The sequence below is a fragment of the Sus scrofa genome, chromosome 2 (assembly GCF_000003025.6).
Source record: "Sus scrofa isolate TJ Tabasco breed Duroc chromosome 2, Sscrofa11.1, whole genome shotgun sequence".
NCBI classification, from domain to species: domain Eukaryota; kingdom Metazoa; phylum Chordata; class Mammalia; order Artiodactyla; family Suidae; genus Sus; species Sus scrofa.
In genome coordinates this window covers 130,519,457-130,531,494 of record NC_010444.4, presented here as the reverse complement: position 1 = coordinate 130,531,494, position 12,038 = coordinate 130,519,457, and the positions used below count along the sequence as shown (strand labels likewise).

Below are 12,038 nucleotides of genomic sequence, written 5' to 3'. Positions count from 1 at the left end.
CATTCCAAAATGAATTTACAGCCATTCATCTGAAAATTTCTAGGGCACTTTCATCATTTCTAAAGTGCTTGGGGACATTATCTTTCAAGTATCTATTATTCTTACTTTATTTATAAAGCTCTCTTGTATTTTGGTTATATGACTTCTGGCTCTTCTGTTATTTTACATAATGAAAACAAGCAAATTTACCCATCCTTCAAAGTTCTGGCTCCAGTTGAGAAGGGCTCTAAGGAAAAATAAGAGGGGTCCTTGCACTGCCTTCATAAACCAACTTCTTGTAAGGTTTCTCTCGTGCCTCAGAGTCAGCCCTAAACAAAGCTGGAGGCCGTGGCAACTGTTTTCTCTCTTGTCTAGAGCAGGCAGGGTGGTGCCGGGCACTCAAGCAAAGTGTCTGGAAATATCTAAGTCCACTTAGAGACTTGGAATCTTGAACACAAGAAGTAGTAAAGGGCTTACTCAGAGCATGCACCAAGTCAGGGACCGTGCCTGCACTGCCACTGAGTGAATGGCAGGAACTCAACCCTCCAGCACCACCCCCCTCACACACACTCACGCACACCCTCAGACACACCCTGTGCTCCCAGGCCTTGGCTGACTTGCTGATCACCTCTGGAGATTGTGGGATAAAACAGTCCCTCCTCGGACAACAGTTCCCACGCTGGCCAAACACCAGCTCTTGTCAGACCCAGGATCCCGTACGGATGTTAGTCATGGTCAATGACTTTGTTCATGTTATGAGTCAGTTTTCTTTGCTGCTGTAGGATATGACCAGAAACTTCGCCAAAAACAACACGGAAAAGAAAAAAAAAATCTTACAGTTATGTAAAGCAGAAGCCTGATGTGGGTCCCAGTGGGCTAAAATCAAAATGTCAGCAAGGCTGCACTGTTCTTAAGGCCCTAGGAAAGAGTTTGCTCATCTTTTTCAGCATCTCGAGGCTTCCCGCGGTCCTTGGCTCACCACTCCCTTCATTGTCCAAAACGAGCAGTGGAGGACTGAGTCATTCGCATAGCAAATCTCTCCAATTTATTTTCAGCCTCCCTCTTCTACTTTTCAAAGACCTTGGTGGTTATTTTGGGCCATCCAGATAATCCAGGATAACCTCCCCATCTCAAGGTCAGATGATTAACAACCTAAATTTCCCCTTTGCTCATGCATCCTCATAGTCATAGTTTCCAGAGATTAGGACCTGGACATCTTTAGGCAGCATTGTTCTGCCGACCACTGGGGAGAATAAAAAAAAAATAAGGTATATTACATGGCAGATGACGCTAAGAGCCATGAAGCAACGTAAAGCGGGAGAGAGGATGGGGTGTGCGGGGCATGAGTGTCCTTTTACACAGGTTGATCAGGAAGGTCTCATGATTAGGAGACACCTGAGTGGAGTTCCCGTTGTGGCTCAATGGTTAACGAATCCAACTAGGAACCATGAGGTTGCAGGTTCGATCCCTGGCCTTACTCAGTGGGTTAAGGATCTAGCATTGCCGTGAGCTGTGGTGTAGGTTGCAGACGCAGCTCGGATCTAATGTTGCTGTGGCTGTGGTGTTGGCTGGCAGCTGCAGCTCTGATTAGACCCCTAGCCTGGGAACCTCCATATGCCGAGGGAGCAGCCCTAAAAAGACCAAAGAAGAAAAAAAAGAGAGACACCTGAGTAAAGATTGCCAAGACACAAGGGAATTAGCCATGGAGATATTTGAGGGGGCGCTCTCCCGCCCAAGGAAACAACAAGCCCTGAGCTGGGAGCCTGCTGGGAGCATCTGAGGAACAGGGTAGAAAGCTGCTAAAGCTGCCTGAGGTGGGGAGGGAATGAGAGGAGGCGACAGAACAGACAGGGATGCTGAGCATCAGGTCAGACTTCTGAGGCTATTGAGTTGCAGAAGGATTTTGGATTTGACTCGGTGTAAAATGGAGTTGTTTTTTTTTCTTCAGTGTTTTCAAAACCTTTTATCTTAAAATACTTTTAGATTTATAGACACATTATCATGCTAATGCAGAAAGTTCTCAAATACGTTTCACTCAGCTTCCCTTCATGTGAATCTCTTATAGAATCATGGCCCCCTGCGCCAAACTAAGTAATCGACATTGGACTAAAACTATTAACTCAACGACAGACTTTATTCCTGCCTCGCTGGTTTTTTCCAATAACGTCCTTTTCCTGCCTCAGGATCCAGTCCAGGACACCATGCTGGGGCTTGTCAACACGCCTCCTGACTATCCTCCCATCTGTGACAGCGTCTCATTCTTGTTTTCACGACCTTGACACTTTTGAAGAGTACCAGCCAGGTATTTGTAACACGTCCCTGAATTGGAGTTTGTCTGATGTTTTCTCGTGATTAGGGCTATGGGTGTGGGGAGGAAGAGGACAGAAATGCAGGGACCTTTCCATCACACATCATGGCACTCGTGACATCTACTGGCGGTATTAACCCTTGATGGCTTGATTAAAGTGATGCCTGCCAGGTTCCTCCAGCGCAAAGTTACAGCTGTCCCCTTTCCATAGTCTCTTCATTGGAAATGAATCCTTCAGTCCAGTGTTCACTCAGGAGGAGGAGAATTTAGTTGCACACCCTGGAATGAGGAGTATCAGAGAATTTGTGGGTCTATGTTACAAACGCCAGAGTAATTATAGGCATATGTCACCGAGACTTTTTTTTTTTTTTTTTTTTTTTTTTTACAAATTGATGGTTTGTGCCACCCTGCAGAGGGCAACTCTGTGGATGCCATTTTCCCCAACAGCATTTGCTCTCTTCGTGTCTCTGTCACATTTTATTAATTCTCACAATATGTCAGATGTATTTATTGTATATTTGTTATGACGATCTGCGATCAGGGATCTTTGACGTTACTGTTGTAACTGTTTTGGGGCACCACAAACAGCACCCATATAGGACAGTGATATTGATTGTTAAATATTGTGTGTCTTCTAACTGCTCCAGTGCCCAGCCACTCCCTGCTTCTCTCAACTCTCCTTGGGCCTTAAGACACAACTGTATTGAAATTGGGCTGTTTAATAGCCATATGATGGCCCCTAAGGGTTCAAATGAAAGGAAGTATTAATTGATCCTTCATTGTTGTCTTATTTTAAGAAATTGCCACAGCCACCTCAGCCTCCAGCAACCACTGTCCTGATCAGTCAGCAGCCATCAACAAGGAGAAAGACCCTCCTCTAGCAAAAAGATTATGATTCACTGAAGGCTTAGCATATTTAGCTACTATATATAAAAATATATATATATATATATTTTTTTTTTTAGGGCTGAACCCATGGTGTATGGAGGTTCCCAGGCTAGGGGTCGAATCAGAGCTTTAGTCGTGGGCCTGAACCACAGCCACAGCAATGCCAGATCCAAGCCACATCTATGACCTACACCGCAGCTCATGGCCATGCCGGATCCTTAACCCACTGAGCGAAGCCAGAGATCGAACCTGCAACCTCATGGTTCCTAGTCGTATTCATTTCCGCTGCACCATGAGGGGAACTCCAAAAGTAATTTTTAAATAAGGTGCATGCATTGTTTTTCAGACATGATGCTCTTGCACACTTCACAGACTACCGCACAGGGTAAATATAATTTTTATATGCACTGGGAAACCAAAAAAATTCCCGTGACTTACATCATTGCAATAGTTGCTGTATTGCAGTGGCCTGAAACCAAACCCAGACACCTTCCTAGGATGCCTTCAATGAGCATTTTGGAGGATCTACTTTGAAAACATCTTGCTTCTCCTCAAAGTTTTGCCCATCCACTAGTGTTGGCATCCATCAGTGGATCTTGACAATAGCAAGTGTTGTTCTGATGGTGATTTTCTATCTCCTTAATTTCTCTCGTGTTTCATATTTGGAGTTCTTATGTAAGGAAGATTTGTGCCTTCTCCTTTATTTATTTACTTATGTATATGATTATAAATTCATGGATATCATTTTGTTCTTTGGGTTATAATCCAATACTATCATTATTTATTCTGTTTCTCTGATTGTTCTGGATTTGGACATGGAAGTTTTTCATGTTGGCTCCTATGACCGCTTGACATGCCTTTTTGTTTCATTTTACTGTGTTTTTAGTATAGCCTGGTACTTACTATAAGATGCTCCAGGCTCATCTTATATTTTTCCTGTCCCGACCCTAGAAGCAACTATTTCTCTGAAGAGCCTTGGTTTCTTTTATTGGAGCATGGCATTATGAAACCAAGATCTGGGTACGGTTGTGTCATTGGAGAGATTTAGACAGAAGAAAGGCACCTATGGCTGCTGTCCTTAAAGGACTGGCATATGGTGGGGTTCAAAATAACTAAAGGGGGGAGTTTTGTTGAAATAATCCAGACTCCTGAACAGTCACCTAGAAAAGTTGTAGAGCGAGGTTGTCCAGTTGCTATGAAGTGCCTCAGGAGCCTTTCCGAGAACTCACACACAAACCACAGCTATTCTTCAATCTTGAGGTTTTTACTGAGTCCCAGGTGTGGGGCTATGTTAACAATACTGTTACGAAAAAGAGTTTTACTTCTCCCTGGGGCATTCCCAGTCTGGCACAGCAGGTGCAGTCCTGTGATAAGCACGGGAATAAAGATTTGTACAACACATCATGTTAGCACAAAAAAAAGGGACTAATTTTTTTACTGAAAGAGAGTCAGCATAATAAGAGGTGAAGAGCCTAGTGCTGGAGTCAGGTCTCCGGGGTTGGAAATGGGGTTCCCCATGAATCAGCTGAATCTGTGAGTCTCAACTTCCTTATGTAGAAGGATGATAGTACCCACCTGTGGAAGAGACTAAGCTGCATCCACCACGAAATTGCACCTTCCTCCTGCATTTCCTAGTTCTCCTGCTGCTAAGAGGGACCATGTGTCAGATGTGTGGGGGACCAGACGATGGCAGGGGAAGTGGTGGGCCAGCACTCAGAATCCTCCCTAAAGCATCCTTGTGGTCCTGCACATGTGCTCTGCCTTCTACACCAAAATGCCAAGAGTGGGAAGGCACATTATGAAAGGCACCCACCGGTTGAAGGTGAGCTCCCCAGGAGATGCTGTCAGCCAGGAACATGTGCTCCACACTCTGCATGAGAGCAAGAAGCAGCCTCGCTGCAAGGCTGGGACTGCGTACAGCAACCATCAGCCTATCCTAAGGAGCACAGCACCTCACAGGGGAGGGAACCCCTGAGCGAGATAAAAAGCCTAAGAAAAGCCCTTACTGAGGGAGAGCCATTACCAGGATTCCCTGCTCTAGAGAGGGGGCTACATACAGAGCTGAAACTTGAGCGGATCTTCTGGGCAGGTGGAAGGTGATGGGAGTGGGGAGTTTTGAGCAGAAGATAAACACTGACAAGCAAAGACAGGAAAGAGGGAAAGTAAGAGTGTCAACAAGCAGGAGAGGAAACTGACATGGGACAGAGGGAGGTTAGAGTCTTCCAGACCAGAGACGGAGCCAAGAGGGAGGTGTCTTGGCCCCCAGGCTTCCACCTCTGAAGCACCTGCTGACAGCTGCTCAGAGCCACCGTTTCTTCCTCAGCTGCTCCAGATTCAGATGGAGAAACTAGAGGCCTGGGCTTTTCATTTGTCTCAACCTGATGGCAAGATCCTTCCTGGATGCTTGTTTTCGCTCTTTGAAATGTGTTTCTTTTATCACCTTCCGGTCCCAGGAACCGTCTGAATGGAGTGGAGAATAGGAGAGGGAGCAGAAGGCTCCACGGAGGGGAGGCCAACCCGTCAAAGGACAGAAGTCCCTTTGTCTCTCTGGGTTGTCAGGGAACAAAGGACAAATGTGCAGAATGGGGGCTGGAAAAGCTGCAGCGGATGCTTTTCTTTAAGGTCCCCTCTGAGCAGCACAGACTTTTCCCTGGGCTTGCAGGTTCATCCCATGGCCAAGCCAAAATTGTCATCCGTGCCCAGCCAGCCAGCCTGGAAACTGAGGCAGCCGTGCTCCGCCTTTCTAGCCCTGTGGCCAAAGCGGCTGAGTGACCTCCTATTAGAGGGGAGTCCTAGCGATCCAAAGGATACTGCCCATTTTTCTCTTTGCTTAAACTTACTGAAGTTCAAGTATCCAAAGAGTTCTGGGGCCCCTATACATGTTGTTGGGCTTTGGGGATGGTGACATTATACCTTTCACTTATGACATGAAGAGGAACCACGTACACAAGTGGAAAATTGACACTATGCTGTCTGGGCCACATCAACCTAGTTTTTATAGAAATCTTAATCCAATCAAAAACCACATGTCAGAAAAAACCGTAGCAGTCAGCAGTGTCTAGGCAAAAGTGCCACCTGTGCCTGAAAAACAGGAAGTAACGAAAGCAAAGAAAACCAGATCCAGAGAAATACAATTTGGAAACTTTTACGGTGAGATGTTGAGGTTTCTGTCACTGAATTCTCCCTCTGTCCATTTTCACCTGCCACCTCCTGGCCTCTGTGTCTTTCCAGATGGACAGTCTCCCACTGAGCATTTGGGAGCCATGCTTCCTGCCGAAGCACCCACTTTGACCAAGCCCAACTGCAGTCCCAGCTGCTAAAAGAGCCCTGTGTATATAAATTAAAGCAAATTAGCCACCGTGCCCTTTTCCTGGAAAGGAATCACATCTCCTTACGGGTATCTGTAAATCAAAACCGACTTGTCTGTGGCGTTCTCGTGGACTTGCCAAAACAAAACCCAGGCTGGCTTGGCTTGGACGAGGGCTGAGCACACAAAGAGATCTATTCACGCGTCTGGACTTCTAGAGAATCATACGGTCCAGTGAAGGTCAAGATGATCACAGCCTGATTTCAAAGGTTAGTTTTTAAAGGTACAGTTCACAACTGCTGCTAAACTTCTTTTCCCTTTAAAAACAAACACTCAGAGATAAGCAGCATAGAAAGACACCTCCAATCTGGCCAGTGGGGTGGCAGGGCAGGGGGTGTCATGTCTTTTTAAGCTATGCAATCGGTGTAGCAGAGTGAATTGGCTGTAAAGTCTAAGATTTAAAAAGCCTCCTATACTAGGGAATTGACAGGATGGGCTGTGGAAAACGGCCTGAAATGTCCACAAGTATCTCTATTTAAATGCAGAATTTCATCCATGTCTTATTATTTAGTCTTTTGTATTTAGTCTTTTGTATTTAGTCTTTTGAGGGAAACTATTCTTCCTCTCCAACTTTAGATTCCTTCCCTCTTTCCCCATTTCTTCTCCCTCCTACCTGCCTTTGTTTCTATCATTCCTTTTGATGAAATAAAGGAGGAAGATAGTAATGTTTATTGTGAACCTACTTTGATATCAAGCTTTCCTATGTACCATTCAGCAGCTCTAAGGAGGCTGTCCCTTGGCTTAAGCTGAAAAAGTCTATCATGATTCCTGTGAATTCACTTTCATAGAAATTTCTTTTTCTTTTTCTTTCCTTTTTTTTTTTTTTTTTTTTTTTTTTTGCTTTTTAGGGCCACAGGTGTGACCTATGGAAGTTCCCAGGCTAGGAGTTGAATCAGAGCTACAGCTGCCAGCCTACACTAGAGCCACAGCAATGCAAGATCTGAGCCGCGCCATAGCTCATGGCAATGATGGATCCTTAACCCACTGAGTAAAGCCAGGGATGGAACCCACGTCCTCATGGATACTAGTTGGGTTCGTTTCCACTGAGCCACGATGAGAGCACCGAGATTTCTTTTTTCAAGTAACAAAGACAGTTTATGAAGTGCACTGTTTTAAGATGTCAGAGTCCTCTGAGTAACTTCACATATCCAGTCATATCTAAGATGCTGCTCCCGAATGTGATTGGCACAGTATATATTTTCTCTTTTTGACACAAACATGCGCAAACATCCACACGTAACACACAAATACATATTCTTTCTTCTCTGTCTGTGATTTGCATGCAAAGTTTTCTTGGCTGTTATTTTCTCTTTCTCCCCCAGGAGGGCTTAGCCTCTGGGAGGAGGGTGTATCTTAAGCAGTCCTGAGAAAAGAAGCCTCTGTCCTTCCCAATGACCTTCTCTGAGCCTTCCCAGCCTGTCTTTCCTCTGTACCCCACCTTGCCTCGCCCACTGCCCACACCAGCTTCCCCTGCCTCAGCATCTACAAACGCCTGTGCTCCATCTTTATATGGGGCAGGAGCTGAGGAAAGAGGGAAGGGCTTCTGATTGCTCAGTATTTTTCCAGAGAAATATCTCTTACGCCTTCAGATTAAACAGTTATGGAATGAGACAGTTACTGGAATGGAAGCAGGTCGAATTCATATAAAGGATTATGTGGAATCCTGAGAAATGAGTAGTGTCCCTTATATGTACCCATTTTCACCTTGACATGCCTGCCCTCGCTTGGCCCATGGCCCTGCCACCTTGCCAGGCCGCCTTCCAGCAGATGGGTTCAGCAGAGGTCACATCTCAGACGCGCTCCTGCAAAGGGGAAGGAGTCGTCTGTGGCCTTTTCCAGAGATTTCGTTTACTCTTCTCCAGAGCTTTTTCATCCAGTCAATTCCTTCCTTTATTGCTGCTTCAACAGACACCCCGTCTCCACCCCAGAAGGAATGAGAAGATTAACCTTACAAATATGTTTGGACCAAATAAATGAAGAAGTTTTACTCGTCCCCAGAATGGCTTCTGGGATGCCTTTGGGGAAGTTAATGGTTTCCTGGGTGGGGTCACAGCCCTGAGTTGGGCAGGTGCCGTCCCTTGACCTTCTGAGGATAACAGCCCACACCTGCTGAGCTCTTTGCTCCCTGAGTCGCCACACACGTAAGAGGAAGGGCCTATCTAGTCCTCATCTTATGATGAAATAACGGAGACACAGAAAGGTTAGGTAGAGCCTGACCTGTAACTGCCTGATTGAAAATCTCTGCCTTTTTCCCAGCCAGCCTTTTCGCTGGTACCTAGGGGTTTCTGGAAGTTTGGCCCACACCTGGCTGCCCGTGCAACCGCGTGTGCTCTGGGAGCCTTGTTTTCAGGTGGAGATGATGGGAGCACGATTCTCATTGCTTATATAGAACCCGCTTTAAGTCCTCTTACGTGGATTAGCTCGTTTCACGAGGAGGAGGCGGGGCCGCTGCCTGCGAAGGAAAGACCCTCTCCTCCATCAAGAAAACGTCTTCCGTGCTCCAGGATTTGATGCGTTAAGGTTAGGAGTCCCCAAGAAGAAGATAAAGCATGTTCAGTGTCCTAAATGTGTGTGGTCCTGGGCCCCTTTGTGTGGTTAGAAGCAGAGGGCTGTTGTTGGGTAAGACACCTGTGAGATGCTGGGCTTGGTGACCTGAAGTTTACCGTTTTTCCAGGGTATGCAAGTTAAATTTAGCTTCTCAGACTTTTTTGTTAATTCTAGAAAGAAGCAGTACATCTGGGGACATGGTGTGGCCGAGGATACCAGAAGGGGGTTGACGGTCCGAGGGAGTCTGGAGGAGAAAGGCATGGAGCATGCAGGTAAGTGATTGAAACTTTCCCAGCCTCGAGTTTCACATCTATGAAATGGGTCTGATGATACCTCCCTTCAGGTGTTGTGAGGAGGAAAAAAAACGAGGATGGCCCTTGGTACGGGGTAGGTGTGTAGTCAACAGCAGCTGTCATTTATTCTCCTGTTACCTTTTACACTGAGCGGTGTTGTCTTGGGCACATTTTAAGAAATGTGTACCAGGGAGCTTCCGTTGTGGAGCAGTGAAAACAAATCCAACTGGTATCTGTGAGGATGCGGATTTGATCCCTGGCCTCAATCAGTGGATCAGGGATCTGGGCATTGCCATGAGCTGTGTTGTAGGTTGCAGACGTGGTTCAGATCTGATGTTGCTGTGGCTGTGGTGTAAGCCAGCAGCTGTAGCTCTGATTCAGCCCCTGGTCTGGCAACTTCCAGATGCCACACATTCAGCCCTAAAAAGTAAGCAAGCAGACAAGCAAGCAAGCTAAGAAAGAAAGGAAAGAAAGAGAAATTCGTACTCCTGTTTCTTCACCTCTAAAACAGGAATTGGTGTTCTTAAGACTACCGAACTGATAGAAAACCTAGCTCAGGGCTAGACACTCAGTGGCTTCTCAATATGCGATACTCATTTGCCCTCTGGCTGCCCTGCCCTCACGCAGGGATCCCACCCCCAGCCCCTTCAGCCCCCTTGCCTCCATCCTGGAGAAGATGCGGGTTCCAAGGACGTGAAAACCTCTCACCTCTTAATGCTTTTTCTGCCTTCTGCTTGGGCTAATTCCTTTATCCTGGGTTCATTAAGCTCGCGTCCATCAAGCCTCACAGTCTGGGGAGGAGCTGGTGGTTTCATTTCCATTTTTAGAATGCAGAGCACAAAGCACACTGTGATTGAAGATCCTGCTTGACAGCACTCAGAAACGCATGGCAACTGCTGTCACCGAGCCCTTAATGCACTTGCTCCCACAGCCCGTGTTTCGTGACCTCTCACCAGGTGCCAATTATAGCTGACCTGATGCTGGGTCTGCCTGGGGTAGGCAGAGTCCCTGTAATTCTGTTTGGTTACAGAGGACCTGTCAGGACTGAACAAAATCAAATAGTTTCGTGGTGAATACTCACTTGCCCCCCCCCTTTTTTAAGCAAAAGATGGTAGATGGAGGAAAACATCGCAGATGAAAAAGAATGAGCCCACTTGTGCTTGTAGGAGCTTCAGCAAGGTCTCAGCACATAAGGTTGGGCCGATGAGGCAAAGCAGTGGAAGCTGGGTGTTGGCCGCTTCTCTATGACTCTTTCTCTGCAATCCCTTGCATGGTTACGGAAAATAAGCCTGTGTCTGAGCAGTTTTCCTGAATTTCCAATAGAAAAATGTAGCAACTAGGTCTTTTTTTTTTTTTTAATGATTTAGAAAACTTATACTCCAATTTATTTTCTTTCTGATATTCTCTGATTTTGTGTTACTAATAGCAAGTAAAATAACACACATATTTGTAGAGTTCACAAGACACTATAATCATTGTAGAGACAATATTTCTTTAGGTTTATGTACTTAATGTACCTATACCAATTGCCCCTAATTCTCTCTGGCACTTTTTTGTTTTTATCTATTTATTTTTGTAATGATAGTTGAGGTACAGTATTCACCTGTGTCGTATGGAAATACCTATACAGGGTGGAAACTTGGTGAATTTGGTCTTGCAGTTTTGCCCCCTGGGGCAGACATTCTGCCCATACCAACCATTTTCTTTTGTTGTCAACCATATGCAAAGTTCACATAAGTTTTTACTCATTGTCCTACACATGGTAAGAGCCACGTAAGTGGCAGCAAAGACTACGTAGTCAAGCAATTTTGTAAAAAGCACATGTTCATGTCTCCGACTTAGTAGATCTCTGCATTAAAAGAGAATTCTGAAAACATTACAAAGTCACAGTTAGCTTGTTTCTTTTGCTCAGTAGCGGAAATGGAGTTAATGAGAAATGTAGTGGGGAAACTTGCTAATTGCAAGCTGCTTCTGTGAGATTTTCTGTACTGGAAGTTTGCAGTTTGATGGCTTAGACATTTTACGTGCAACTGGTGCCCTCTAGTGATGGGGGAGCGGTTGCTGGCCACGTAGCGTATCCTTTGAAAGCCAAAGTATTCCACTCTTGGTAAAGTATCCTTGTCCCCGTTTCCCGGGAAGGGAAAAAACGTGGAGAAGCTGGAAGGCAAGAAGCTGCTTTGGGGTGCCTTCGTAAGTCAGAAGACAAGCAGCCGTCTGGAGCTTACAAGATAAGGGTGTTGGGGTTCCCATCATGGCTCAGCGGTCAACGAACCCGACTAGCATCCATGAGGACATGGGTTCGATCCCTGGCCTCGCTCATTGGGTTGAGGATCCAGCATTGCCATGAGCTGTGGTGTAGGTCGCAGACAGAGCTTGGATCCCATGTTGCTATGGCTCCGGTGTAGGCCAGTGGCAGCAGCTCCAGTTGGACCGCTAACCTGGGAACTCCCACATGCTGCGGGTACGGCCCTACAAAGAGGAGAAGATAAAAAAAAAAAAAAAAAAAAAAAAAAAGTGTCTTAAATGCCTTGGAGCTTTCAGGTTGCTTCCAGAGATGAGAACGTTATTCTGCCAGTTATCTCCAGGAGCCTCCCTAGTACAGGAACCGAGCTTTTCTAGGCTGCCTCGGGTAACTCAGATACCCTCCCCAAATCAT

General features: G+C 45.9%; 1 long non-coding RNA gene across 1 annotated transcript; it reads right to left on the bottom strand.

The window, feature by feature from the left end:
- On the bottom strand, nt 2,093–10,308 carry LOC106509550. Its single transcript, XR_001307183.2, has 2 exons — nt 10,091–10,308; nt 2,093–2,566 (listed from the first exon to the last, which is right to left on the bottom strand). It is a non-coding gene; the product is annotated as an uncharacterized LOC106509550 (long non-coding RNA).